At 38.9% G+C, this 19,790-nt stretch overlaps 1 long non-coding RNA gene across 1 annotated transcript in view; it reads right to left on the reverse strand.

Moving 5' to 3' along the window:
• Positions 1-19,744, reverse strand: part of LOC148109634 (uncharacterized) — a 112,286-nt gene extending 92,542 nt beyond the window's left edge. Inside the window, exons 1-2 of the long non-coding RNA XR_015725174.1 lie at positions 19,616-19,744; positions 19,190-19,232 (exon numbers count right to left, since the gene is read on the reverse strand). This is a non-coding gene — a long non-coding RNA (uncharacterized LOC148109634). The remainder of the gene's footprint in view (positions 1-19,189; positions 19,233-19,615) is intronic.
• Between the last annotated feature and the right edge of the window lie 46 nt (positions 19,745-19,790).

A 19,790-nucleotide genomic window follows, 5' to 3' on the forward strand; every position in this document is an offset into this window, starting at 1 on the left:
ATCCCATTGGGGATTAGGTTTCAGCATATGAATTTTGGGGGAATGCATTCAGTCTATAGCACATGCAGAAAACAGTGGTGTTATTGTATCAGAAATACCCTGCCTCTCTATATAGTGAGCATACTTTTTACTGCAGACCTTCTAAAATATTTTCAGAATATTTTAGAATAACATGTTATTACTTAAAATATTTAATTACAGTTTTTAATAATAAAATCTCAATTACCAGCAAGATTGCCATCAATACAGCCCCATATTAATTTCCTTCCCGTGGGTATCCACATCAAGGTAAAAGTTTTGCATCAGTGGCTAGAAAAGAGCGGGGTCATTCTGAACTAGTTATCTGAAAAAGCTATTAGAAAGTCTCAGCCATGGGGCGCCTGGGTGGCACAGTGGTTAAGTGTCTGCCTTCGGCTCAGGGCGTGATCCCAGCGATCTGGGATTGAGCCCCGCATCGGGCTCTTCCGCTATGAGCCTGCTTCTTCCTCTCCCACTCCCCCTGCTTGTGTTCCCTCTCTCGCTGGCTGTCTCTAACTCTGTCGAATAAATAAATAGAATCTTAAAAAAAAAAAAAAAAGAAAGAAAGTCTCAGCCACACTTTCTCTTATCAAAATCGAGCTACTCTAGATCACCACAGGACCTAGGTAACTCGAAACTAAGAAAAAAGGAATCATTCATTAGGAAGTGTGAGAAATGTCTTAGGGTTAATTTGTTTAAATGCCAATGTGAATTGATCATTAGCATTTGCAAGAGCTGTGCAAATACCACCACCTAAGGGGCTAAACCAACATGGGATTGTTTCAAAGCAATTAATTCACTTCCAAGCTTTTTGTATTAACACCACCTTATTTCCCCAGTGTAGATATACAATTTGTCTTAAAAATCAACCCAAAACTGTGATATTCCACCAACAAGATTACAGGGGTGAAAGCACAACCCCCTAGTCAAATGCAAATTATAGTCATATTAGTATGCTAATGAGCTAAGTGATAAACTGTGGGTCAAATTTCTCCTTCTTCAGCTTAAATAGCACTTGAAAAGGCTTATTTCTAAATGTTTGGAAAACCTAGGAGCAGCAACAATTAAGGTTTATAACATGAACGTTATCTGTTCAGCAATATGAAAAATTAATAGACAGGACTAAACTAAAATGAGACATAATTCTTCCTAACGATCTGCAAGTTAATGGGAAACATGGCTTCAAGGAAACATATTTAATTATTCTAAATTTGGAGTGAAGTCTTTTCAAAATTCCTTGTTTTACAATTTAAAAAAAAATTAGGTCTGTTTTGTCTAATCAAAAGAAATTTCAGGAGAAGCCAAGGAGGAAAATAGTCGAGAAAAAAATGCTGAAAGGAGATAAAGGGTTTCATGAGAAAGAATGTTTAGAGATGTCAATTTCTCTCTTCTGACCACTTAGCAAAGAAGACTTTCTTGATTGAACCACCCATCACTGGATTTCATCCGGTCACAAAACAGCTATGTGCTTTATAGAGTTTTTCTACAAATAGTCATTATTTTCTACATGTTCCTGTTCATTTTATAAGTTCCTTAAATCCAAAGCAAGTTTGACTGTATTTTGCAGCATCCAGCTCAGCTCCTTGCCCGCAGGACAGGCTGGGGAAAGCCCAGGGAAGACCCCAGATGGCTAGGAAGTGTGGTGGAGAGAGCCTGAAAATGGGGTCACACAGACACCCCCACACACTGTTTTCTGTGCGTCCATGTCCAGCTCTACCCCCTGCCACTTCCACAAGCTGTGTAGCCATGGGCAAGTTATCGAATCTCCCTGGGCCTCAACTATGACAATTATAAAAGGAACATAATAAAGCTTTAGGTCCAAGGCAGTGGTCCCAACCTTGGCTACACAGCTGAATCATCTGGAGAACTTCCGAAACACTGCTGACTGGGTCCCACTCCCAGAGCTTCTAAATTTATCTGTGTGGCTGTTGCAAGGGCATAGGGAATTTTAAAACACCCTAAGTGGTTGTAATGGGCAGATGAAGCCAAGAACTAGTGCTGTAAGGGTGTTACATGAATTAGTTCAAACAAAGAAAAACAGTACCTAACAAGTATTAGGTCAAAAATTATTTGTTTCCTTTTTTCTGTAGTTGGTTTTTCTATTTGTGCTGATAGCTGTGTTTGATCTTAACTGGAAGCTAAGAGAGAGAATTCATTCAAAGATTTGTTTCACTTTTTTATGCTTTTTATTTTGAAATTATCTTAAACTTAAGAGTTGCAAGAACAATACAAAGAATTCCTAGACACCTTTCACCCAGATTCACCAGTTGTTAGCAATGAACTACATTTACTCTATCACTCCTCCACATTCTCTATACACATATATTTTTTTTTTCCTGAACTAGTTCAGAGGTAGTTGCAGAAAACATGCAACTTTACCATCAAAGAGCATGTATTTAAGAAGAACAAGGGCATTCTCCTACATACCCACAGGACAATTATTTGGCAAATTTAACATTGTACAACAGTATTATCTAATCTACAGTCCATATGTAACTTCTCCAATTTTTCAATAATATCCTTATGGCATCCTACCATTCTCTCCCTCCAACATTCAGGATCCAATCCAGAATCATGCATTGCAGATGGTGTCATGTCTTTTTCGTTTCTTTTATTCTGACATAATTCTTCTGCCTTTCATGATACTGAGACTTTTTGAAAAGAACAGGCCAGTTGTTTTGTATCTCATGCCATCTTTCTTGTAAGTGTATAATTTAATGATTTCTGGTAAATATATAGAGATGTGCAGTTATCACTATAATCCAGTTTAGAACATGTCCATCATCCCTCCCCCCCAAATTCTGCTTTCCCCACTCAAACCCCCAGCCCTAAGTAACAACTGATTTTCTTTCTGTCTTGATAGTTTGGCCTTTTCAGAATGTCAAATATTAGAATTATACAGTACTGTATCTGGTCTTTTAAGTCTGATTTCTTTGACTTAGCCTAATGTTTTTGAGGTTCACCCATTTGCAGCATATCTCAGTAGTTCCTGGTTTGTTTTTTTTTTTTTTTTTTTTTTTTTTTTCTGAATAGTACTGTTGTATGGATATACCACACTGATGGGCAACTTCTACGATGACCTTAGATGACCCCCGCCTTGTGGTATTTATGACCTTGTGTGGTTCCTTCCCATTGAGAGTGGGCTGGACCTAGCAACTTGCTCCTAATGAATAGAATGTGGTGGGATTTCATTCTTGAGATTAGGTTATAAAAAGACTATAGCTTCCCTCTTGGGGGCTCTTACTCTCTCTCTCTCTCTCTCATGAATCCCTTGCTCTGAGCTGCCATGTTGTAAGCAGCCTTATGGAGAGATCCCCCATGGTAAAGGAACTGATGTTTCTGGCTAGAACTAATGAGAACCTGAGGCCTGTGAACACCACAGGAGTGAGCATGGAAGTAGATACCTCCTCCTTGCTGTCCAGACTTCAGATGAGATTGCAAACCTGAGCAGCACTTTGACTGTAATCTTGAGAGAGACTAAATTAGAGTTACCCAACTAAGCAAGGTCCAGATTCCTGACCCACAGGAACAGTGAGAAAATAAACATTTGTTGTTTTTAGCCAGTACATTTTGGGGGTGATTTGGGCATAGCAATAGATAACTAATATATCATATTTTATTTATTCATTTACTAGCTGAAGGACATTTGGATTGTTTCTGGGTTTGGGCTCTTATGTAATTATGCTATGAACATCCACATACATGTCTCAAAGGACTTTTTTTACGGCACCAAGCTCACTTGGCTTGTACTATTCCTATAGTTTCAATTACCACTTTCGTTTTTTAACTGTTTCCCAGCTTAAAGTACTCTCTTCTCTTGTGAAATAAAATTGTGCAATCTACCACCTATGCCCTACAATAATATTTTAAATCAGGACACAGTATGTTGGAGAAGTAAATTGACTTAATTTAAAAAATCATTAGGTTCCAAACTATACAGAGCACTAACTACTTCTTGATAATCAAAGTATTAATATTTCAGGATATTAAAAGACTATTTGGGAACAGCAGTGGTTATCTGCTTAATTTTATACTAGATATGTATATGGGGTAAAGGGTAGTTTTGTGCCCTGGGAGAATTAAGGTCATATTTTCTTTTTCTACTTTCTTGCTCTCCAAAGCACATATCTCTTAGAAAGAAACATTTTTAATCTACTATGCCTGCACAGTGGCACCTGCATCCCTTTAATTCTTAACTAAGAATACAGTCACCATGACTATGTTTTCAAGATTTTCTTTGCATAGCTAAGATATGGACCAATTTCTAATAGTTAGCATCTAATGAGCCCTTAACATGTCAGGTATTATTCTAAACCCTTTATATGCATTACATTTTATTTAATCCTTATAATGATCTTGACTGTCGCAACTCCCTCAGGGAGGTACCCATACCAGGATGGTCCCTTCGCACAATTCTAGGGGATACCATTCATATGTTGGAGTCTATATGAATATCTGCAATTACATAGTGCTAGGCTGCTTGTTGGTATTGTCTATTACATTCTCTACTCAACAGATTATGAGGCACAGAAATGTTAAGTATCTTGCCCAAGCTCACCTACTTTGTAAGTGGCTAAGCTAGGATCTGCATCTAGGTTATCTGGATTCAACCAGGTCATGAACTCTTAGACACTCTACTCTTCTAAAGAATCTTAATTTGGGGTTTGAAAGAAAGTCATGTTAGATACGATTATTTTATTTTTATTTTTTATCTTTTTACATGGTCATTTTAGATCATTATTTCTAGGGCATTGTTTCTCAAGGAGTGATCATTGGACTGGCAAGATCAGTATCACCAGGGAACTTGTTAGAAATGTGAAATAAAATGCCCTCATTCCATCCTGGACATACTGAATCAGAAAGTCTGGGATGGGACCAAGCAATCTGCACTTTACAAGCCTCCAGCTGATTCTGATGCATGCTTCAGTTTGAGAACTACTAAGTTTTAGGAAATAACAGTGTTGTTGATTTTTTTTTTTTAAAGGGAAAAAAGGAAAAAAAATACTTAATGGTATTTAAATTCTTTTCTATTTGCTTTAGAGCAAGTTTATTTCAAGCAACCTACTCAAATTAGTCCATGTGTTTATCATACTCTTGATTTATTCTATAAGAATTAATAATCTTACAGAATACAAGGAAAAGCAAGGGTGAGAACAGGGCAGTCACTCTCTCCAACTCCCCCTATAAAAGTGATGTAGCTGCCCACTCCCTCGGTTTCTGTGTCTCCTCTTTCAAATGTTCAAAAAGGAAAATTTGATTGATTTAGCCATGCAATGGGGTGCATCATCTTGGGCAAGCTAAGTGTCTACCTATGGCTTACTTGCCTCAGTCTGGGGGAGGGGTGAGGTCACATAGTACAAATAGGCCAGAAGGGCTCTGTTGTGATGGAGGCAAGTCAGAATCTTTTAGAGGGGAGGATGGATGGAATCAATGATTTGCATCTTTGATACACAATTTATTTTTAAAATAATGTGATAAATATAAAAAGAACACATTTGTTCTATCATGTTTGTTATGAACATGTGGCATTTGAGCTTCTTTTTTTTTTTATTCAAAGATTTTATTTATTTGACAGAAAGAGAGTGAGAAAGCACAAACAGGGGGAGCAGCAGAGGGAGAGGGAGAAGCAGGGAGTCTGAACAGGGACCCCCCCCCCCCATGTGGGACTCAATCCCAGGACCCTGGGGTCAAGATCTGAGCCAAAGACAAATATTTAACTGACTAAACCACCCAGGTGCCCTGGCATTTGAGCTTCTTAATTGGTTTGGGAAAGGATTCTATGGACCTGGCTAGAGTAGAAGCCCAGTACAGAGCAGCAATGAGTGAGGTTCAATACATTCCTCTATCAAGTGGCAACACAGACACTGAAGTAAATAGAAGGGGAAAATTCATTTGCTAGATTAACTGAATTAAGGTTGGCATTTTTTTCTCTTAAAGTTCTGAAGATATTTTCCAAAAGAATATGAAATGCAGTATCTGCTTATGAGAAAATAAGTCCAATGGTAGTTCAGACTTGTTCAAAGTGGCACCATCATTAGCTGAATTGTACATTGTATCTAGCTATTACTTGTACAGTGTGTAAACTTTGAACAAATCCTTACTGAGTAGTCTGGCCTCCCTGTTTTTATCACATATGTATTCTCCCAAGCCACAGTTGATTGGATCAAAGGTAGACCTCTGACCAAGAAGAAACAAGCCATTTCAGCAAATTAGGTCTTCTATCTCAGTACTTTGGTAGCTGAGGCACATTAATGGTAGAGCACTAGAGCAAAGATCTCTAAAATCTTGATACTGAGAGTCTTGAAATGTATTGATTCCTGTCTTTCCCATGGCTTAGTCGTTCTCTGATCTTTTGTGGACTGTGAAAGTATTTTTATAATGCAACTCCTTTTAAAATAACATATTAGGGGTGCCTGGCTGGCTCAGTCAGTTAAGCATCTGCCCATGATTCCGGAGTCCTGGGATAGAGCCCCTCATCGTGCTCCCTGCTCAGTGGGGAGTCTACTTCTCCTTCTCCTTCTGCCGCTCCCCATGCCCTCTTTCTCAAATAAATAAATAAAATCTTTTTTAAAAAGGAAAAAAGAATTTTTACTTGAGCAAATTCAGTAGGTTTCTATTACTTTCATACAAACATGTTCCAAGACCCATAGTTATTAAAGATAGTTTAATAGTAGTTTTCATTAAAAAAAAAATAGAGTATGTATGTATGTGTTTAAAGCATGATTCAAATGTCATTAAGCTCCAGGGCTGGAAGAAAACTGAGAGATTTTCTACTTCATTGAAGGTCTTTATTTAACAAAGATAAAATTGGGAGCTAGAAAGATTAAATAATTTGCCTATTTTATTCTTCTAATTCAGAATTCTGGGTTCTTTCTATCAAGCAATACCACTTCCCTAACAGGAGAAGAGACAGCAATCATATCAGTAAGAAATGCATATTTCAAAGTTTCAATTATTTTTAATGCTTATTTTATTCTTAGAAGACTTGACTGCCACGGAACTGAAAATATATTCTCCTATGTAATATAATATCTATACATAAGCAACATTTTATATCATGATTGCTGGATATCAAGAACATTCAGAAAAGAAATTACTGCAATTTAAAATGGAATTTTACTGACAAGTACTAAATTTTCTTCCCTGCTTATTCATTTTAAATCATAAAATAAAGTGAATTTAATGATAGAGTGATTCTTATGGGTATAGGAAAAAATTGTTTCCCCTTTGCTAAACCCATCAAAGGTAATTGAAGATTAATAATACTATATGTTGTAAAAATTGGCTTATTTTCACTAATGGAAGACACATCACCACTCAGATGTTACAGTCTGTTACTTGGAAAGGAAAAAGAAGTAGAATGCCTACAGATAGGACTGACCACATTACTTGTAGGGCCCAGTGAAATATGAAAATATGGCACCTTGCTCAAAAAGCAGAAGTGCCAATGCACTGCAATGCTAAAGATACTAAACTATAAAATATTTTTCCTTCTTCTTCTCCTCTCTCTCAACTCCTCTTGGTGTTTTTAATTCATTACTTAATGTCTTGCACAGGGATACCTTCAAGATAAGGGCAGCTCCTCATAGGCACCTCAGGGCTCCATCCCATGACTGTGTGCACTCACCATCCCCCAGCTGCCAGCGTCACCTCTCCCCATCTGTGGGCCTACATGCTGTGCCCTGGCAGGGGCAGGAAGTCAACTTTCCTTTGCATGGCCCATCACCCTATCCCATGGCAGACGGGCAACGCCAGAAGACTGCAATCTCCACACCTAAAATGTTTCTTGTATAGCCCTGCCATGGAAAGCCTCCACTTTTGCCCCATGTCAACGCTGAAGCAGGAACCAGAACATATTCAGATCCCTTCAAAAGAAAATCCATCCATCAAATATTTATAGGCGATATAGATCCTGCTAAAGATTTTGTAAAGGAGCCAAGGGAGGATTTCATAAACCACAGTGAAGAGCACACAACTTTATTAATGCCATCCTCCGATTTGTCTTCTTTTTCTTGTCCCATGGGGGTAGGAATAGCACAAATTCATCATTTTCCCCTAGATGAGCCAACTTCCAAATCTTCATCTGTGCACCACTACTATTTTCTCCCTTCTTTACGGCATCAGTCCCAACCTGAACTATTGGCCTGAGAATGGGGGCCTCTTAGCCAATATGTAAGACCAGGCAGTCCCAAAAATAATGGCTATTTTGACATAGAATTTGTGCTCTATGAACAGATTGGGTACGGCTGAGGACTAGAAGGAGGGTGGAAAGGGCAACATGGGCAGCACTGATTCCTAGGTGAGGAAATGTGCACATCAGCTTAAAGTAGAGTTGTATTCAGGACATTTGGGGGTTTCAGCATAGCGTGAAGAAGAAATTGAAAACAAAGAGAAGCCGAAAGAAAATGGAAAACCCCCAACTGATGTAATCATTGGCTTTGTTAAATTATTGTCCATTTGTTTATTCTTTGTCCAAATAAGACAGTGCAACAAACACACAAAACTAATAATCACAAAACTAATAAGTTAATTCAACAAATATTTTTTGACTGTATGCTATACTCCAAGCAGTGTTCTAGATAATTATAATATATCAGAGGACAGAAGGAAGACTTGTCTTTGCGAAGCTTACATTTTAGTCAGGGAGCCAGACTTAATGAAAACATAATAAATAAGCTATCTAGTGTGTGGGAAGATGATGATTGCTACGGGAAAGATAAGGTACAGTAGGAAAAGGGGATTAAAATTCTTGGGACATGGTTGGGGACAATTTGCAGTATTAAATAGGGAGGTCAAGGCAAGCCTCATTGTGAAAGTAAAATTTAACCACAGATTTAAAGGAAGTGAGAGAGTTAGCTAAGCAGATATCTGGAAGAAGAACATTCCAGGCAGAAAGCAAAGGTCACAGGGCTGGGTGTGCCTGGCACTGTCAAGAAAGAGCACGAAGGCCAATGGTGGTGGTGGTAGGGTTAGATCATGTAAAACGTGGTGGGCTATTATAAGGACTTTGGCATTATTCTGAGTGAAATGAGGAAGCCACGGAGTAGTTTTGAGTTGAGGCATTACACGAACTGACAGATTTTAAGAGGCTCACTCCTGCTGCTGTGGTAATGAAATACTGCCTAGGCGCAAGAGGAGAAGCAGGGACTTAGTAAGCATTAAAGTCATTCAGGTGAGAGAGGACTGTGGCTTTGAGCAGGGTGGTGGCAGTAGAGGTGGGGAGAAGGGGTCAGATTCTAGACATATTTTAAAGAGAAAGAGAGGAGCCAAAGGTGACTTCAAGGTTTGGGGCTTGCACAATCAAAGAGACAGAGTGAAGCAATTGACCACTGTTACTAAAAATGCCTAACTCTAAATGCAACACTACTGGGAACAAAAATTTGTATTTGCTACAATATAATTTGGAATCTCTTTAATACTGCCTTCCCTAAACAATTACCTCATTTATCAAAAGTCAGTTTTACAACTGCAGTATTTAATTCTGAGTAAATTTTATTTACTAGATAGCCAACTGCTATAGATATAATTTGTTTTATTCTTCTAGCAGTGGAAAAGGAAACTGACTTCTCTAGCTTCTCTTATGCAACCCTTTTGAGCAATTCCTAAAATTGAAATAGGTTGACTTTTTAGTTGTCGTTCATTTAAAAAATAACAAGGGCAACTGACATTTACTGAACACTTACTCTTCACCAGGTCATGTGCTCCTTGTTTCACATACATTAGCCTCGTAGCACCCCTCGAAGGCTGGAATTGCTCTCTTCATTTTAGATACAAAGAGGTTAAGAAATGTTGAAATATTTTGCCAGGGCTAGTAAGTAGCAGAGCCAGGATTCTAACCTGAGTCTAAGCCTACAGCTTTTAAAAACTGTACAAATTGTCTCCCCACCTGACTGCTAAGAAGGGAGGGACCAGGGAAGAGATATGGAATTTTAGCACTTTTTTTGTCCCCAAGAATTACTGAAGCTTAGGTTTCCCTCTGTTTTAGTCTATTCGGGCTGCTATAACACAATACAGAAGACTGGGTGGCTTATAAACAACAAATATCTACTTCTCACAATTCTAGACTCTGGGAAGTCCCACCATTTGGTGTCTGGTGAGAATTCAATTACCAGTTCACGGCCAGTCATCTTCTCACTGTAACATACCATGATGGAAGGGGCATGGGAGTTCCACGGGGTCTCTTTCATGAAGGCACGCATCCCAGTCCGTATAGCTCCCGTCACATGACCTAATCACATATGAATGGGGGAGGGGCAATATTCAATCTATAGCAGCCTCTTTTGTGATTGATCAGTATAGTTTTAAAGGTGCCTATGTTTTAATTGAGTTTTATTGGTTACATTCTAAGCCTTAGTTTCCCCATCTTTGAGAGAAGGGACCTAGATCGGTGATTTCCAGGTCTTTAAAAATTTCAACTCTTGGGATTTTGGGGTGGTTCAGTCGGTTGGGCGTCTGCCTTTGGCTCAGGTCATGATCCCAGGGTCCTGGGATCCCTGCATCGGGCTCCTTGCTCAGTGGGGAGCCTGCTTCTCCCTCTGCCTGCTGCTCCCCCTGCTTACATTCTCTCTCACTCTCTAATAAATAAATAAAATCTTTAAAAAAAATTCAACTCTCTCAAGGCAGGATATACCCTATCACTATTAGGGATTCATTGTAGAAGTTCTCAATGAGGTAGAAAAGAGAGCCTGGGAGGGGCACCTGGGTGGCTCAGTCACTTGCTTCTGACTCTTGCCTCCAGCTCAGGTCATGATCTCAGGGTCATGAGATGGAGCCTGGCAATGAAGTCTGCGCTCAGTGTGGAGTCTGCCTGAGATTTTTGAGATTCTCTTTCCTTCTGCCCCTCCCCTACACCCCCCCAACCCTGCACACTCCATTTCTCTCTCTCAATAAATAAATAAATAAATCTTTAAAAAAAGAGAGAGACAGAGTGCCTAGGAATTTGACAGAGGCTGGCCCTAAAGATTCTGATAATAGTTCTGCTCAAGCCATTAGATCAGTGGTTTTCGAACTGTGTTCCTGGAGGAACACTGGATGAAAATGCCTGGGCTTTCCCAGCCTTTCTCTGCCTTTCAGTATCAGCCCATTTTGAACCAAAGCAGGTCCACTCTGATCTGTTTCATACAGTTGGGTTCCATGTAAGGTTTCATTCAAAGAAAGCAAAACCTCATTGTTCTACTTTGAATAATCTGAAAACTGCTATCCTAATTAAGTGCTCCTTATGCTTTAGTGTGTACATGAATCGCCTGCAGGAGTTTTAAAAATGCAGATTCTTATTTAGTGAGTCTGGGGTAGGGCCTGGGATTCTGCATTTCTAATAAACTCCTGGTGATGCCGATGCTGCTGAGTGTGCTCGGACTATACTTTGAATATAGCAAGGACTAGAATGATCTCTAGAGCTTTAAACACTCTAACCATTTTTTCTACTCAACCGAAAAGACTGCGTATTTTCCTCGGAATGATCTTAGTTTACCAAAATGGTAAATTCTAGACTTTGTCTCTTCCTATTCCCCAAGTCTTTGTCGGCCTTTGTCTTTCCAACTGTCTCATTCTCTCAATGCCTCTCTTCTCTTCCTCTTTTGGAAGGTAAATACTAAACCTTTTGGACATGCATTTAAAAATCTTTCGACATACCGTGAATATGGTGCCTCAGCCAGTTCATCTCAGCAAGAGCTATCTATGGAGGGTCTGGGAAATTTGCCACAAGTGAGTTATTTAAAGGTAGTTATGGTGACACTTTCTTCTAAATTTAGCATCTTAATGAACTTCTCCAGATTAAGGAGTAACTGTCTTGCACTCTTCCACTCTTTGTGTGAAAAATTTAGCACATACTTGAGACTGATTATTTTCTTTCCTGTGTTAGAGCCTTCAAACATTTCCTTTCTCAAAATTCTTCCTCAGCTGCCTTCCCCCCCCCCATTATCATTTTTCTGCAAAGAGGGGGAAGGGGTTATCCATTTCTCAAAGCTTCAATTCCTGGAGCTGTCTCTCCCTGAGCCCCTACACACCCCTATGTCTCCACATCCAACTATCCAATGCAGGGGTCAGCAATCTTTTTCTGTAAAGGTCTAGATAGTAAATATTTTCAGCTCTGTGGTCCATAGGTTCTCTGTTGCAACTCTTCAACTCTTTCTTGTGACGTCAAAGCAGCCAAAGACAACACGTAAATGAATGTGTGTGGCTGTGTTCCATTAAAACTTTATTTACAAAAGCAGAAGGCAGGCCAGATTTGCCAACTTCCCTTCCACCCCACAAGGCCATAAGTTTGCTGACCCCTGATCTACATGCATGTTGAAACTGGACCAGTCAGATTGTACAGCTCCTGGGAATTTGGAACTGGGACTGGGAAACAGGGTTAAGTAATAACTGTGGGTTGCTAAGCAGGAAAGTTGGGCAAACTGGGTGGAGGCCAGAGATGGAGAGCAGGGGCCGCTATTTGGGACAGCCATAGTAGCATGCAAGTGGACAAGTAAGCAGAGAAGCCTGTCTGCAGAGGAAATGAAGCAGACGTACAAAGAAAAGGTCAGATTAGAGACCAGAAGATGAGAGAGAGAAAGGGGGAAGGAGGGTTCTTATATGTTGGCTGTGCTTCCCACAGTTTTGTCTCACATAATCCCTGCCTATTTTTACATTCGTTCCTCCTTTACTTTAGCCAGCTGGCATGAGTTTCTGTTTCTTGCAACCAGATAACTCCTAACTCGAGCAACCTTTTATACTCCAGACATTCCAAATGACTGACAGTTCTCTGACTTGAACAGTCATGCTTTGCTAGGTGTGGTTCCATTCCCCACCCCCACATTGCCACTTCTCCTCCATATTCTTTTCTTTCTGCAAACTTTGCTCAGACTTTATCTCCTGTGGCTGAATTAGGACTTGGTTCCCACTGCTCCTTATGTAAAGCTTTATCATTGCAGTTACAATGCCACATTGTATTTTCTGATTTGCTTGTCTGTAGTTGTAACTACAACTTTTATCTCTGCCATGTACAGGGCCTGGTACATAGTAAGAACTTAACAGAGGTAAAGTTATCCAGTGATAAATATAGAAAGATAGGTTCTAACCACCCTGAGGGCTCCGGATCCTCAGTTTTCCCTTCCAGCTTCATGCGCCAAAACAGAAATAATACAAATTGAAAAATTTATTCATATGTAAGGACTATAGAAAAGTACTCAATATGCCTTTATAGTCAACTTTGCTAATTGTTGTTCAAACCTACATTCTCACCGAATATTTTGTCTGCCTATTTTATCAGTAGCGGAATATGTTAATATCTTGCACTAAAATTGTTATCTTTTTATTCCTCCTTATACTTCTGTAATTTTTGCTTTATGTGCTATGAGGTTATGTTATTAATGGAATACAATTTAGATTTTTTTAATCTTCCTGGCAAACTAAATCTTTATCATTATGAAGAATTTCCCTTTGTCTCTAGTAGTGCTTTTTGTGTTAGAGTTTACTTACTTTGATATTAATATAGTTATTCGAGCTTTCTTTTCAAATATTTCATGGTTTAGTTTTTTCCATCTCTTTTCTTTCAACCTTCCTGCATTTTAATGTTCTAGATATATCCCTTCTGAACAGCATACAGTTGGGTTTTGATTTTTTTGTTCAGTATGACAATCTACACTCGCTGGTTAACATGAATTGGTGGGCCCAGATTTATCATACCCACTAATATTTACACCCTTCCACAGTTCCCTCCCCTTGACTCTGGGATGGGCCTGTAATTTGCTTTATCCAGTAGAACGTGGCAGAAGTGACCATATGCTACGTTCAAGCCTAATCCTTTTGGAAGCCTTGAGCTTGTTTGTAAGAAGTCTGCCTATTCCCCTGGAGAGACTACATGGAGAGGCCAAATGGAGAGGAAGAAGTCATGAACTACTTACACAAAAACCAAAGAACTCAATCAACAGTGAGAACCAAGGCCCCGTACATATAATCTCAGTGAAGCTGGTCCAGCTAACCTCCAGCCATTGGGGCTATCCTAGCTGAGGTGCCAGACAGGAGAGTAAAGCAGCTATCTGGGATGTTTCAGCCCTAGCAGACATCACCCAGAGATGAGATGAACCATTCCCTTTGTGTCCTATCCAAATCCCTGACCCACAGAATCATGAAATATAATAAAATGGTTGTTGTTTGAAGTTACTAAATTTGAGGGTAGATTGTTAAATAGCAATAGATAACCAAAACAATCTTTTTCATTAAATTAGGATCTGTAATCACTTAAGGTAATTAGTGATGTATTTGGGCTTAAATCTATCATCTTATTACTTTCTATTTGTCTTACCTGTTGTATGTCCTCATATTTTTCCTATCTTTCATTAAGATTGATTTCTTTTTAAAAATATTTTATTTTTTTATTTGTTTGTTTGAGAGAGAAAAAGAGAGCTCAAGGGGTAAGAAGGGCAGAGAGATAGAATCTCAAGCAGACTCCCCATTGAGCACGAAAACTGAGGCAGGGCTTGATCATAGGAACCTGAGATCATGACTTGAGCCAAAATCAAGTTGGATACCTAACTAACTGGGCCACCCAGGCACCTCTAGATTGATTACTTTCGATTACTCCATTCCCTTTCTCCCCCTTTTTGATTGGAAACTGCATAATATGATGGTTAATTTTATGTGTCAATTTGGCTATACCACAGTGTCCAGATACTTGTTCAAACATTATTCTAGATGTTTCTGTGAAGCTGCTCTTGGATGAAATCTACAGTTTAATTGGGGGACTTAGCGTAGAGAAGACTACCCTCCATAATGTGAGTGGGCCTCATTCAATCAGTCGAAGGCCTTACTAGAACAATGATTGACCTTTCCCGAACAAGAAAGAATTCTACCAGCAGAATGCCTTTGATCTTGAACTGCAACTCTTCCCTAGGTCAGCCTGCCAGCCTATCCTGCAGATTTTGAACTTACCAAGCCTCCACAACCAGTTGAGCCAATTCCTTAAAAAACAGTCTCTTCCTTGTGTGTGTGTGTGTGTGTGTGTGTGTGTGTGTGTGTGTGTGTATACATCCTGTTGGTTCTGTTCCTCTGCAGAACCTTGACTAATAACCATAGTCTTGGGGCACGTGGGTGACTCAGTGGATTAAGCATTGGACCCTTGGTTTCGGCTCAGGTCATGATCTCAGGGTTGTGAGACTGAGCCCTGTGTCTGACTCTGCGCTCAGTGCAGAGTCTGTGTGAGATTCTTTCCCTCTCTCTCTGTCCCTTCCCCTGCTCGTGCTCTCTCTCTCTAGGAAAAAAACAGTCTTTTACTATTCTCTCAGTGATTATTCTAGAGATTACAAGATGCATTCTTGACTTAACAGAGTCTACTATTAATTGTAACTTTTTTCCATCCTCTTAGACAATGAACAGATTTTAGAACTTGATTCCATTCACCCTCTCCTAACTTATATACCATTGTTATATATTTTTAAATATGAAAGACATTACTATTATTGGATAATATAGTCACAACCAAAATTCATTTAGATTTACCCACATATTTATCATTTTTTTTTAAAGATTTTATTTATTTATTTGACAGAGATAGAGACAGCCAGCGAGAGAGGGAACACAAGCAGGGGGAGTGGGAGAGGAAGAAGCAGGCTCATAGCGGAGGAGCCTGATGTGGGGCTCGATCCCATAACGCCGGGATCACGCCCTGAGCCGAAGGCAGACGCCCAACTGCTGTGCCACCCAGGTGCCCCCCACATATTTATCATTTTAATTGATCTTAATTTCCTCATGTATCTCTGACATTATTATAACCAGGATCATTTTCCTCTGCCTAAAGAATGCATGTGAATCTGCTGGTGACAAACACTCTATTTAGTTTGTTTGAAGATTTCTTAATTTCACTTTCACTCTTAAAATATTTGCTTTCAGTCTTTTAAAGTTTTTGTGCTGTCATTTTCTGGCTTCAGACTATTCTATTAAAAAGTCAGTTCCAAGTCTATTGTTTCTTTAAAGATCAACTCTTATTTTCTCTAGTTCTTCTTAAGATTTTTCTCTTTGCCTTTGGATTTTAGCATTTTTTTCATGATGTAGCTACGTGTCAACTGTACGGATTAGAAAAAAAAAAATATATATATATATATATCCTGCTGGGGATTCATTAATTCAAATATTATTTCTGTCCAATACTATTTTTCCTTTCCTTCCAGAATTCCAACTACATGCATATCAAACTTTATCACTATGTCTTCTATGTGCTTTCCCTGTGTTCTGTATTTTCCATCCTTTTTCTTATGTCTCATTCTGCATAGTTTCTTCTCATTTATCTTCTAGTTCACAAATTCTATCTTTATCTGTGTTTCATATGCTGTTATACCCAACACTGAGTTCTTATTTTCAGTTAGTGAATTTTTTGGTTCTAAAATTTTCATTTTATTTTTTTTTCAAGTTTCTAATTATCTATCTAAATTTTTAATCTTAGGTTTATTTACTTATACATAGAAAGCATTGTTATTTTAAAATCTGTGCGTGATAATTTCACCATCTGAATTCCTTTTGCTCTGTTTTTGTTCCTTGTTGTTTCTGTTGGTTTTTTGTTTGTTTCTTTGTGTGACTGATTATTTTTCATTGTGTGCTAGACAGTTTTTGCAAAGCGGTACAAATAATTTGAGGCCTAGAATGGTATTACTTTACTCCAGAGAAAATTTTGGTTTGCTTCTGCCAAGAGCTTGGTGGCATTAGCTTAAAGGAATTACCCTAATCCAATCTCAGGGTTGAGATGATTTGAAATGGAGATGTCTCCCCTTTACTTCTAGGATATAACCATTTGTATTGTACTGTATTGTATTCCTTGTACAAAGCAAGGGGGCTTCAACAGAGTCATCCTCCTTCCCCCTTTGCACATCTTGAACTCAAATCGCTATCCCCCATTCCTGTTCATACTCTCGGCAACTTTCTATGGAATGGATAAGTGGATTCCCTGGGCTTCCATCAACCCCCAGGTCATGGACTATAATTTCTATCTTGTTAGCTCTCTGATACCTTCAAGCTGATATTTTTTTATATTTTTATATTTAATTTTTTCTAGTGTCCTTAGTAGGAGAATTGGTCCAAATTACTGCCAATAACAGGGCCTATAGAAATATAGGTACTGGGGCACCTGGGTGGTTCAGTTAGTAAAGTGTCTGTCTTCAGCTCAGGTCATGATCCCAGAGTCCTGGGATAGAACCCGGGGTTGGGTATCCCTGCTCAGCAGGTAGTCTGCTTCTCCCTCTCCCTCTGCCTCTCCACCCCCCTCCCTGGTTTGTGCTCTCTCTTGCTCACCCGCTCTCTCAGATAAATAAAATCTTTAAAAAATCAATCAATAAATAAAATTAAAAAAAAAAGAAATGTAGGTACTATCGAATACAGGTAGTTGCTCTTAGGAAGTACATTGAAAAAGATCCTCAAAGGAAAAAAAAATTAGACTTTCATTCACAATTCCATTTTTTTAGCCCAACGGGCAGACCAGTACCTAGGACTGTTGTATCCTAGTCCTGGTATCTTGGAATTTGAGAAAACTTACTTCTTCTATCAACAAATATTATTGACCATCACCTCTGTCCCAAAAACTGTTCCAAGAAATTAGACTATAAAAATGAAAAAGATATGGTCATTGACCTCAAGGGGCTTGAAGCCTACATTCCTTATTGGTAAACTGGTTATTTTTAGAATCACCAAGTCATGATCGAAGAGTCTTTGTTAAATATATGTAATACAATGATAAAGACATTTAAAATGTAAATATCTATATTTGAGCTCCTATCACTTTTCAGCCTAAATATGAGGGTATTTCACACAATATATTTTTCTAATGCATTTGTCTTCTAGGAAAGTTTATTACTGAATATGTTCTTTTAAAGTATTTTGGAGAATGAAGAATACAAACTTCACGAGAGATCGTAAATGCCAGGATCCTCTTTTTCATAAAGAGTTAAACTGTGGTTTCATAGCCTTCTTACTCTTGTAAACTCCTAGGAAAAGCTACTCACTCTAAATCATCATTAGTTTTAATCAGAGCTTTTCCTTGATAGGTGTTCAAAGTCCTTTAGCCTTTAAGTATACAAGTGTCCCTGGACTCTAAACTAAGTATAACAGATTTCCTAAGGGACCTGAGCCTTATCCACAGAGATTATTTAAATGTTCCTAGCCTCTTTACTGAATCAGTCAGTAGAAAGGACCAGCAGAGATTTCTTAGTGGATGCCAATGCAGTACATTCATTATTTGACCTTGAACAAGTTATATAACTGTTCTGGATTTGTTTTTGCATCTATGATAAACTGGGCTCCTAGATGACATGTCTTTAAAGTATATATTAATTCCAGATCTCAAATTCTGTGATTCTTCTAGAGTTGAGCAGGACTGTTTGGTCACCTGAGTTTAAAATTGATCAGAAGGAAAAACAGAAACTAAAGTTCAATATACCAAATAAGATGCTATTACAATAATCTGTAAGGAGATGAAGACCTATATTTTATTAGTGATCACCATGGCCAGCAGAGATAAAACAAGACTAAGCTATGAGGAGCCTATGGCTCTCCAGAAGCCACCTCCTCTTAATCTTCCCTTCTTTACTCTGCTCCCTTTCTACTATATTCTTCCTCTAGGAACTTCCTTCAGTTTGTCCACTTGAGGGGGCAACAGTGATTGCTCTGAAGGGAGAAAATGAAGCAACTTTTGCTTTAATTGAAGCTTATTATATATTTGCTTTGTGGCCTCTTACTCTAAATGCAGTTATGAGGCCTTTCAAGACAGTGTAATGAGAAACAAATGGAACTGGCAGGTGATTTTGGACAATCATATAGACACAGCATTCTCCTCTGTGGAATGAGGGCAGGACACTTCCATTTTTGTTTTTGTACATTCCGATGCCTATAATTCTTGTGTGTCTCTGTCACCCTCACAGCCTGACTTGTTTTATTGTCAGTAGGCAGCTTGTTTCATAATCAGCTCACTTTATACTCACAGCCTGGCACACAGTGAATATTCAGTTAACATTCATTGTTCCGGAAGAATGTAAAGCTCCTATCCATCAGTCACTATGCAGGTCTCTTTACCTTTTCTTTCAATCCATTCAGCACATTTGTGAGATAGGTATGGCTACTCTAGTTTTTGAAGATGTGGATATAAATATTCAGAAATTTAGTGATCAGGATCATAATTTTGGTAAAATGGAGCCTAAGTTCTGCCACTTACCTTATATTTGTCAGGTTATTTTTCTAAGTCATGGATTCCTTATCTGTAAAGTGGGAATTTGTAAGAGTTAGGATAGAGTTTGCAGATTTAGCAAAAACCAAAACAAACCAGGAAGTGTATCCCCAAATGGAACATTCTCCTATTAAAGCAATGATTCTGCATTTAACCAAAATTCTGATTTAATTGGACACTCCTGTGTTTTATCTGGCAACGCTTCTCTTAGCATTATGGTTATTACAACGCATGTAAAGAATTTAGCTCAGTCCCTACCACTTACTGAGGGCTCAATAAATGCTATGCTTATTAAATTTTGAATCTGATTCCAAAGTACTTTTTTTTTCACCACAAACACGCTGAGCTCAGTTTTCACTTAAAATTTCAGTCAAGCGAGTGTAACACTACTTTTAGTTCACATTAATGCTTTACCGTTCCTACAGCGCTTTCAAAGCCTGGCCAATGGCGGAAAGCTCTTGGGGAAACCCACGGAAGCTCGGGCTGTTGGGGGTCTTCGGTGCAGTCCCAGCACCAGGCTTCGCGGGCCGACCCGCCGGGGAGGCCACCCTAGCCCCGCCCCCGCGCCATCTCGGCCACTCAGGGGCCG

This window comes from Ursus americanus, chromosome 7 (genome assembly GCF_024610735.1).
Source record: "Ursus americanus isolate L20-20 chromosome 7, mUrsAme1.1.p, whole genome shotgun sequence".
NCBI classification, from domain to species: domain Eukaryota; kingdom Metazoa; phylum Chordata; class Mammalia; order Carnivora; family Ursidae; genus Ursus; species Ursus americanus.